The sequence below is a fragment of the Scophthalmus maximus genome, chromosome 9 (assembly GCF_022379125.1).
Source record: "Scophthalmus maximus strain ysfricsl-2021 chromosome 9, ASM2237912v1, whole genome shotgun sequence".
NCBI lineage: Eukaryota > Metazoa > Chordata > Actinopteri > Pleuronectiformes > Scophthalmidae > Scophthalmus > Scophthalmus maximus.
The window spans coordinates 8,070,001-8,080,000 of record NC_061523.1 but is presented as its reverse complement, the minus strand read 5'-3'; the positions used below and the strand labels follow the sequence as shown (position 1 = coordinate 8,080,000).

Below are 10,000 nucleotides of genomic sequence, written 5' to 3'. Positions count from 1 at the left end.
CTGGGCATTAGAATATGAATCCAAAACAGTGTTTACAATTTAAACCATTAGAGCATTTAAACAATTTGCCACACGACCACAACTATTTCATGCTTTAATATTTATGTGGTACATCAGGACATTCCATAACAGCACTGTGATTTACGGAGCCAGCGGAGGAAGCTCGTCACTCTTCTTCTTCTTCCGCTTCTTCTTTTTCTTCTTCTTCTTCTTCTTAGTCATGTTGACATCTGAGTGATCTATAACACAGACCACAGGTTCAAGAGGAGGTTCTCCGGGCTCAGAGGAGCAGGGGAAGCTTGGACCACTGCACAGTCTGGTTCTCCTTCAGCCTTTCTGTCCTCCCTGTCCTGGACATTAGTAATCCGAGCAGCTTCAGTAGGAGGTGTCAGAAAAGCTGGTGAAGGTGACAACATCGCAGTTTTTCTGTGGACTTGGTGTAAGCTCTTTTGTTTCAACCAGACTGCTGGTCAACTCACCCTGCAGTGCAGTAAGGACCATAGGCTGAGCGGGGGGGGGGGGGGGGGGGGGGGGGGGGCAGACTTGGACAGTGGATATCCCGTAGAGTTTCCCCCTGCCATCCTCCCTCTCCTTGCACTGTGGATGCTGTGGCAAGCAGGACGTGTCAGAGGAGGTGGAACCACAGCAGAGCTTATCTCTGGACTGGACGTTAGCTTGTCCTCAGGCATGTTGTTTGGGGATTCAGCAGCAGGTGTCAGATGAGCCGGCACGTTGGGGTGGAAACATCCCGCAGATCTGCCCACCGCTGCAACACCAACAATGTAACGGTTCGCCGGGATGCCGTGTGGGCACGCCCGTCTGAATCGCTGTTGGGATCGACGGGACCATGTCCCCGCTGAACGAGCGGGACAAGGTGACCTGCCAGGCGGAGGATTTAAGGGGGGGCTGTGGCTAACAGTCGATAAAATTTAAATTGAAACCTTTTAGGATATCACAAAGATATTAAACGCCTGTTCCTCAGCTGGGAATAAATAATGTGTGTCAGATGTGACTCACTGAAAAATAGGAGGGGAGGCCTCTGGGGACTTACTTCAACTGACGTTCACTGCCCACACCTGAAACAAAGAAATTAGATGTGGAATGAAGTTCTGATAGAGATGAAGATAGATTTTCATAGAGATTAAAATCATCATGACAAATGACAATCAACACCAATGAATAGAGTGAGCTCAGGGTGAAGGGAACTCCTTATGTCACACATTCTTGATCCCCACGGTCATTTTTTTTTGCAAATATCCTCTAATTACATATATATTAAGTATAAAAAGACTACTGACATGACGCAAGACATAATTCTGTATATAAAATATGTTTTGGTCATCACAATCCCATTATGCAAAGGCTAAAATTGTTGACCCAGCTGAATCCACTGGTATATTTTGCAGTGAAGAATAAAGCTGATGACGGACTGTCGTTGTAATTGTCAACAAATCCCACGTAGAGACGCGAACCGAGGTCCTGGACCGACATGAAAAGTTCTCTAAAATCATAACACATGTTGCGGTTGATCCGGCCCGGGGATACTGTTTGCTGGGGGCTCTGCCGCATCTGTAATTGATTCCTTTTTTTGAATCAATGAAATGATCCGAGATGATTGAGATATAATGTCGAAATTATAACACTGCAAGCCTTTCTTTAAGGACTGCTGGCACGGTGAGAAATCAATAGAGACACTGTAGGCCAGTAGAAAATTCCTCTCCTCTCAAGCATTATATGTCATACGGTATAATAATCTTCTGTGAAATTATTAACATTTCAATATATAAAAATAGACATGGAACTCAACACGTGAAAATTGATAGGCCGCTTCCTTGACTGATTTAACTTCTTATTTTTCTAAAATGCTCACGAGGATGTAAAATCATATTTCCCCTATCTTAAGAAAAAAAAAAGCTACGGTAAGGTTTTAGCAGCATCTTTATATCATCTCCCTGTGAAGGAAAAGTCCACGCTAAATTCAATCTCATATATGTCTTTCTTTTGATCCGCGGCAGTTCAATCGATATTTGTGAGCTCTCCCTCAAAGCCAGAAATGCAGGGAAGCATGAAACTTGTGATGTTATCAGGCAACAAATATATTTTTTTTTTGGTGGGGAGGGGGGCGCTCCTATGGCAAGATATCATGTGGACTTATATTTCTTTGAGCTTTATTACACCCACATGTATTTAGAAAACACCTTGGGCAAATTCGCCGTCTGCTCAAACTTCTCCCCGCCTGCTGTTAGCGGGGCCGCTCCACATATTGTCTCCTGATTACATCATAAATATTTTAACTGACTCTGGTGACATGCGCGGGGGCATGAATCTTTACTACGGTATGATCCGACACCAAAGTGGGAAAAACACCGACTTTTGGGTTGAATTTTGCTTTTATGCACCAATCCCTTTGTGTCCCTGCTGTATTACAGTATTCTCGCAGATGTGCGTGTTGCGCACAGTGTCAGAAGCACTTAACACTGACTACATATCATTTCGGTGACTGTGAACTCATAACCAGAGCCAGTTGTAAATCCTTCAGAGGCGGGGAGCTGGCCACGCGGCATCCAGCCTGATTGAGGATCATTATTAGGCTCATATACTGTAACGTCCTCGCGTCAGCAGTAATCGCGTGCAGTATTTGTCTCGGTATTATGTTAATGTTGTTGTCCTTTGCAACGGGAGGAGCTCGCTTTATTTATTTCACTGCAGCCCGTGCGCACACGCCATGACACACTTCATCTATCATTTAGATAATGGCCCTGCGTGGTTTGCTGAATGTGTGCGATTTCTTGTGAGAGCAGGGAAAAGAAAAAGGGAGCACCTTTTGCGGAAAACCATACTTCTTTTCCTGTTCAATAGAGTCTTCATCCTGTGTGTGTGTTGAGGCCCTGTTAGGCCAGCTTATCCCCGCCTAGAAAGATGTGAGTGTGTTATCCCACTGTCTCCGTTGGCGATGTTGTCGGGGCCGGCCGGCAGAGCGGCGTAAATCTCCTCGGCCTATAAAGACCCGGCTTATCTGACCTGATTAACGGCCGAACGTGGCAGACACCATGTGAGACGAGAAGAAGATGCATAGGGAGTGGACATTCCACTGAATCTTCCGGCGGCCTTTTTCTTGTCCACCCCCGGTCTCCACTCTGACTCCACGGCTCCGTTTGTCATTCTCTCCTCCCCCCCCCCCAACGACTTCTGCTCCTTCCGAAGGGGTAAAGTAAGCGACAAATGCCGTGTATTTGTCTATGTGTGTCTTGTCCCGTGCCTCGGGGTCACCGCAGGAGATCCCATCCACTCGGCCCCGTCCATCCGAGCCCGACTCTTGACAGGAGTCATGGGGAGGGAGGGGGTTAAAGGTCAAAACTCACGGGTAAGGGGTCACAGAAACACAGCGGGGGGCCAGTAATGATAACCCTGCACTGATCTAAACCCCAGACCCAGCACCAGGTTGTGCTGTCCATCATCACCCCCACCCCCCTATGTACACACACACACACACACACACACACACACACACACACACACACACACACACATATATATATACATACATACAGCTTTCCACACCCCCCACACCCTCGTGTATGAGCAGACAAACTGGTTGTATTTCATTGCGTTGTCTAAACACAGGATACCAAATGAGCTGTTTGTGAGGAAAATGGCCGCGCTGTGTTTAGGGGTTAGAGTGAGGAGAGAAGTGATTTTAGACAGGAGGCTTTTAAGTCGAAGGAAATACAACGGAGAGAATGAGCAACAGATTGGGAAAGGGAATGAAGGGACGAACGTACATAACCACACACACACACACACACACACACACACACACACACACACGTGTATACAGACAAGACTTTGTATTGGATGTCTGCAGCTGAGCCAAAAGTCCCTCCATTTTCTCTTTCATTCGCCCCTGCGTTGGAATAATGTGTCGTGGCTGCTTGGCGATACGTTCCTCGGCGGTTAGCCGGGCCGGTGCGTCTCTGTTCTATATAAGGGTAAGGCCACGAGGCAGTAAACAGAGGCGGCCTGTCACCACGCACTCCTTCTCTCCCTTGATTTCCTGTGTAGCGGGCAGGGTAAGCCTGATCCTCCCTGACAGCTGTCACTCTCCATCTCAGCGTACCATCGCGGACTCTGACACACACCAACTTCCCCACCGGAACACTGCTGCACGGGGAGCACGCGCTATCTCACCTCCAGAAGATTGCCTCTGTGAACTATATAATGGCCGCTTGCAGCAACCAGCCAAGTTGTTTGTCAGTTCTCGCCGCTCAGTTCCTTTGACTTTGCAGGCGAGTCCAGTGGAACTTGCTTTGCTTTTCTTTCTTTTCTTTTTTTTAAGTCTGGAGAGACACAGAGTGGCGGAGATGCACTTTGTTATTCAAGGATAAATTGGTAATGGCAATGCTCTATTTATTTAAAACATGGGCGCTAAGGCAATCTGCGAAAAACAATAGCCGAGAATGTGTATCCGACTAATCGCATTTGACACAGTGGGATGATCTCTCTGTGCTGCTCACACCTGACAGGATTAAGGTTAGAGGTACATTGCATATCACTCACATTCGTTCTCCTTAGCGTGGGCCGTTCTTCTGTATCTCTGTTATTTCTTTTGCTCCAACATCCTACACAGTATACACCCCTCCGTCCTAAGGAGTCCTTTTTCATTGGGTAATAATATGCATCCAGCACTACCTACTTCAGCTTCTCATTTACCCTTGGGAGAGTTAAAGGTCAAGTTTGAAATCCCTGGCCCGGCTGCAGCAGATCACAAGATCCTCCGCTGCCCTACATTTGGGAGGATGTAAACACTGCAGCATATGTGCATGTGCGCGCTCCCACGCAAGGTACCCGCGGTAATAATGCAAGTGAGCTCGGGCAAACATGAACGCACAAACACAAATGTGAGTCAAAGCTTGTACGCTGTTAAATGAATATGAACACGGGCAAGCTCATAGCTCGATTTAAGCACAGTAACCGTAATCTGGTCGGCAGAAAGGTGTTCAGTGTCGTGCTTTAGAGTAAACATTATCCAAACTCAGAGAAAAATAGGCAGCTGCATTTGCCGGCGGCACATTGTAAAAAGACAAAAGGCATTTCGAATTGTCAGATTACAGAGTTGTTAATAACTCGCACGTTTCTAACTCGCAATTAAAGGCATTTTTGTCGAGAAACGACAGCTGCTCACATCTGGTAACCTCCCTCTGTAAAATCACACTGAAAAATTTTAATTACAAGCAAGAGACGCGGCGCAGCATTTTCCTTGTGTTACATCAATTATGGACTTTCCCACGTGTTTGTCGTCAGTAAAGAACAAAGGACACATTGTTTTATTGCATTTAAAAAGAAAAAGGAAAAGCCAGAACCTGAAATGAGTATTGTCGCGAGCATTTCTGTCTAACCTGCTTCAAATTGCTTTGCTTTATGCTGTGCAATAGAGGAATACAAAAGCTCAAACAAATGGTTTGAAAAAGAACCAGCTTCATCATTTGATTCCCATTTCGGTTCTATAAAATGCGTCGTATCATCCGTACCTTTTAATGTTTTTTTTTATTATTGCTGTGCTATAACTAATTTTAGTTCCGGGTGTATGTGGGGATTTCATCACAGACGGTAATGGATCGTGAACAGCAGAACTCTGGGGGGAACTTCTATTTGTGCAGAAGGTCAGTCAGTGGGGGACGGGCTCGGGGTGGCTCTCATTGATGTTACCATTTGGAGTTTTAAGCAGCTAATCGGGAAGCCTTAACGGATTTCGTTTTGGAAGTAAACCCTGCCAACAGGTCGGGATAGCACCGGTGAAGCAGCATGGCCTGGGATAAGGAGATTTAACCCCCCCCCCCCCCCCCCCCCCCCCCCCCCCCCTCCTGCGAGTGAATACGGCCCAGTGTTTATTGGAGTGCCATTGTAATATATGACTTTGTGCTTGCTTTGCAAATCTATCCAAGCTGCCTCGGCTGCTTCTCCTCTGGATATTTCATTCGCTGAGGGTTAGCAGGCACAGCGTTATTGTCGCTGGTTATTGCCTTTCGTTTATTACAGGGGAGTTTGTTTAGGGTGGGGGGGTGGGGGGGCGAGGATTTTTCTCGCAGAGGGAGGGGCCGTTCACGTGGCCGTACAAGTGAATGGTAACCATTGGTTACGGCTGAACCCCGCCGCTGCGAGATGAAGCTGATATATTCATTTATTCATCTCAATTAGTCCGCTCCGTGCATCTCCAAACGCAGACACTCATCCCTCCGCGGCCGTGCTCCATACTTATCTTATTAGAATATTTCATCCTGCGTGCGAGTCCTCGTTCACTTCCTCTCCTCTTCCGCGTCATCCCTTGCTCCCACTCCTCCCATACCGTCCTTGTCCGTCTTCCATTATTCCGCTCCCACGTTTGGAAGTTGTTTGTGTTTGAGTGTGTGTGTGTGTGTGTTTAGGTGCTGCGGGAAGTCAGTGTTCAAGTCATGTTTGTTAACTGATAGCCTGTCCTCTCAACACACAGGCCGCGAGAGACCACAGAGCCACGTCTGCGAAACAACAACACTGTTGATTTCTGTTTTTGTGTCCCCCCCCCCCCCCACCCTCCTCTCCGCTAATGCAAACTCATTTGCTGAATGACTCCTTTCTCCGCGAGCCATTTTCAATTGTTGAGAGGAGCTTCCTGGTTTTTTCTTTAATTCCATCTGCTATGCAGCAAAGCGTCTCTGTGGTTTTGCAACCCGAAAATAGCTCGGGGCGAAAGGAGAGGAGACATCTTAGGGCTGCTGGAAAGATGCGCGTTCGGAGGAGAGTTCACAGTGACTGGGAAAAGTAAATGTGGGACAGTCGTGGGGAGACGAGCGTCGTTGTCCATGAGGCAGATTGCATCGGACAATGGTGCATCGCTGTGTAAAAACAACCTAAGTGCAGGATAAAACAATGACAGCCCATAATCTAAAACACTCAAGAATCGCATATTTCCCTCTCCGTCTGAGATGTCTGAGGTTGTTTGCCCTCTGCTTTGCCAACAACACATATTCTCGGTGTCTTTCTTCTCCGGCCAATAGCGGAGCTCAAATCACAGCTCTCTGTCTGTCAGACGGCGCTCGCTCTCCCTCTCCACCAATCCCTCCAACAGTGGTTTTCTCTTTTCCTAGGCACACTCTGAAATGGCTTTGTTTTCCGACAGCCATTCAGTGGCACCCTCAGCCCGGGTCTGCCAAGAAGTCCGCCTCCCCCGAGCTGGAGCCCGGGCCTGTTTACACAAACTCATCGGAGAAATATGGATGTATAATTATAGAGGCTGTTAGTTTTAATGTCGCATCCTCGCTATGGAAACCACTGCATGCTTGGTCAGCTACGATGAGGGTATGGCTGATGAAACCCTGACCGGGGATGGCGTGAAACATTACTGCGGGGAGCGTTTTGGGGGAGCGGGCGGGAGGGAAAAAGGAGCTTCTTGATGGAATCGAATCAGTGCCGAGCAAAGCAAACAAACATGAATCACGAGGCGGTGATAGGGATTGCTGTGGTTGTCCGACGCATAAATACAGAGTCTAAATACTGCGCACCAGGCCAGGACCAAGCCCGTTTCTGTGAATTCAGCTCGGTGGCAAAATGTCCAATGTTCCATTCCAGCACCACCGCAGGCTCACAAACACAGTAACAGGAGCAGACAAACACACGAGAGGCGTGTGTGTGTGTGTGTGTGTGTGTGTGTGTGTGTGTGTGTGTGCGCACAAACACACAGGCATAAATAAGCACAAAGCCACATAAGCAAATTCAAATATATATATATATATATATATATATATATATATATATATATATATATATATATATATATATATATATATATATATATATATACTTATAAGCTCACACTAGCATGCAAATAGATGCTCACAAAAAAATCAAAATAACCCTATGCGCTCGCACACATCCGTCCTCTTGCATAATGGAAGCCACATTGTGCACTTTTTTGTGTTAATACACATTAAAGAGGACTGTAGCTCAGCAGAGCACATGGTGCTTTCAGGCGGCAGTCCCACGGGGTACGGATGTGTGGGCTGTCGGAGCGCCGCGATGGATGGATACTGACTGACACTCCAGGTCTTCAAATGCATACGCGTCGGGTTTGACTTGAGGCCGTGCTGCCTCTCGCGGGGAGCTGATGATTTCCGTAGATGGCGAAGGAACAAATTTCACCTCCCCGTCGCAGGCCCACAGGTCCAATTTCTCTCTCTCTCTGTTCACGTGCCCCTCTCCCTTCTTTTCCTCCCTCAACGTAATCTTTCTCTCCCTTGGCCTGGCCATTCTTCCTATTTTCTCTCCTCCTTAGATCTTAGCCTCCTCCTCCTCCTCCTCCTCCTCCCTTCCTCCTCTGCCTCCTCTCTGCTGCACAGTGACAGATCCTTCAGGAAATTGTTTCGAGTCTGCCAGACATTTTTGTGTTGTAGCTGTTTATTTGTGCTGGGGGGCACGGGGGTCCGGAGCCTCGGTCTCGCTCCGCTCCCGGACTAGAGGTTAAGCTCCCGAACTCTTTCACCGCCCTGCACCAAAACACCCTGATCCTCGATCAGCGTGGCTTTACCGTGTAACCGATACCAGGGATGAGGATAGAGGAGCACCAGAGAGGATGTAATCAGTGTGTGTGCGAGTGTGTGTGTGTGTGTGTGTGTGTGTGTGTGTGTGTGTGTGTGAGAGTGTGTTTGTGTATGTGCGTCAGCTGCGAGCTTTGTGTGTATTAGGATGTAATCAGCAGCGTTTTCTCTGTGGTCTGCTGTGCTCTCTGATTGGGGTTTTGGCGAATAGCGGCAGGGGAAGGGAGGAAAAATGTGTCTCTCTTCCTGCTTCTTGTGTTGCAGCCGTGGCCTCAGAGCTGGAGGAGCCCTCGATGTGGTTTGGGGCTACGCTCGGAGCCCTGGCACTTTACACATCAGCTACATCAAGCCCACTTTCTATCATACATCTGACTGTCTCCGGGTGCAATGTGTCTCCGAGTGTGTGCGTGTGTGCGTGTGTGTGTGTGTTTGTGTGCGCGTGTGTGTGTGTGTGTGTGAGAGCTGCACTCACTTGGGTCCCACGTTGGCTGCAGTCAGCTCTGTTCAGTCGCCTCTATGTTAGCAGGTACAGAGAGTTCCCTCAGGGTTTTAGGCACACATGCCCACACATGTACACAATCACACCGACACACACACACATGCACGGACACACACAGACACACACACACCTGTGAACTGTCCTCTCTCTCTCTCTCTCTCTCTCTCTCCCCCTCTTGCTCTCCCTCTTGCTCTGCCTTTGTTCTGTGTCTTGCAGATTCTGTTTTTTTTGCGGACAGCAGATGGGCTGACATCGACTCTCTGCTCCTCAACAAGTACAGTCTCTGTCTCCGAAATCTCTCTCTCTCTCTCTCTCTCTCTCTCTCTCTCTCTCTCTCTCTCTCTCTCTCTCTGTGTCCGTCTCCGTCTCCCCGACTTCACCGCCTGTCTGCGTTGTACAGTAATCTCTCCGGCGCTGAGATGGTTCATCATCCATTTGTTCGAGGCACTTATCGAGCAGAAAAAGAAAAGAAAAAAAACCCCTGAACGACCAGTCATTCCAGCCTCCCAAAATGTGAGGATTCGCTGCCTTCTCCTCTGCTTCACATCACTGTAAATTGAATCCATAGGTTTTTTCGGACCCGTAGCTTAGACATTTGGCAACGTCACCACGAGGCCCGGGAGAGTGTGATAGTCATTTTTCATTGTTTTCTGGCATCTCATCTTAACAATGAGTAAATTATGCCCCCCCCCCTCCCCGTCAAAATCAGTTAGCTTTGGCCCTACAGGCCCAGCCCCAAGTGCTGGGCCTGCGGTGAGAGTCCTGTTGCTTTGTTTGCTGCCCATCTTTGATGTACGTCGTTGTGCCGCGGCAACAAGGGGGCTGGCTCGGCTGTCGGAAATGCTCTTCTGGAGGCCGGTCTGAAAAGGTCAGAGAAAATGAAGCTCCCCTCTCCGCAGAGGATGAATGGGCCCGGTGCAGGAGCTGATGCACG

The 10,000-nt window shown here is 48.2% G+C and overlaps 1 protein-coding gene across 1 annotated transcript in view; it reads left to right on the top strand.

The window, feature by feature from the left end:
• Positions 1–10,000, top strand: part of efnb1 (ephrin-B1) — a 59,506-nt gene that overhangs the window by 26,462 nt on the left and 23,044 nt on the right. The gene's annotated exons all lie outside the window — the stretch shown is intronic.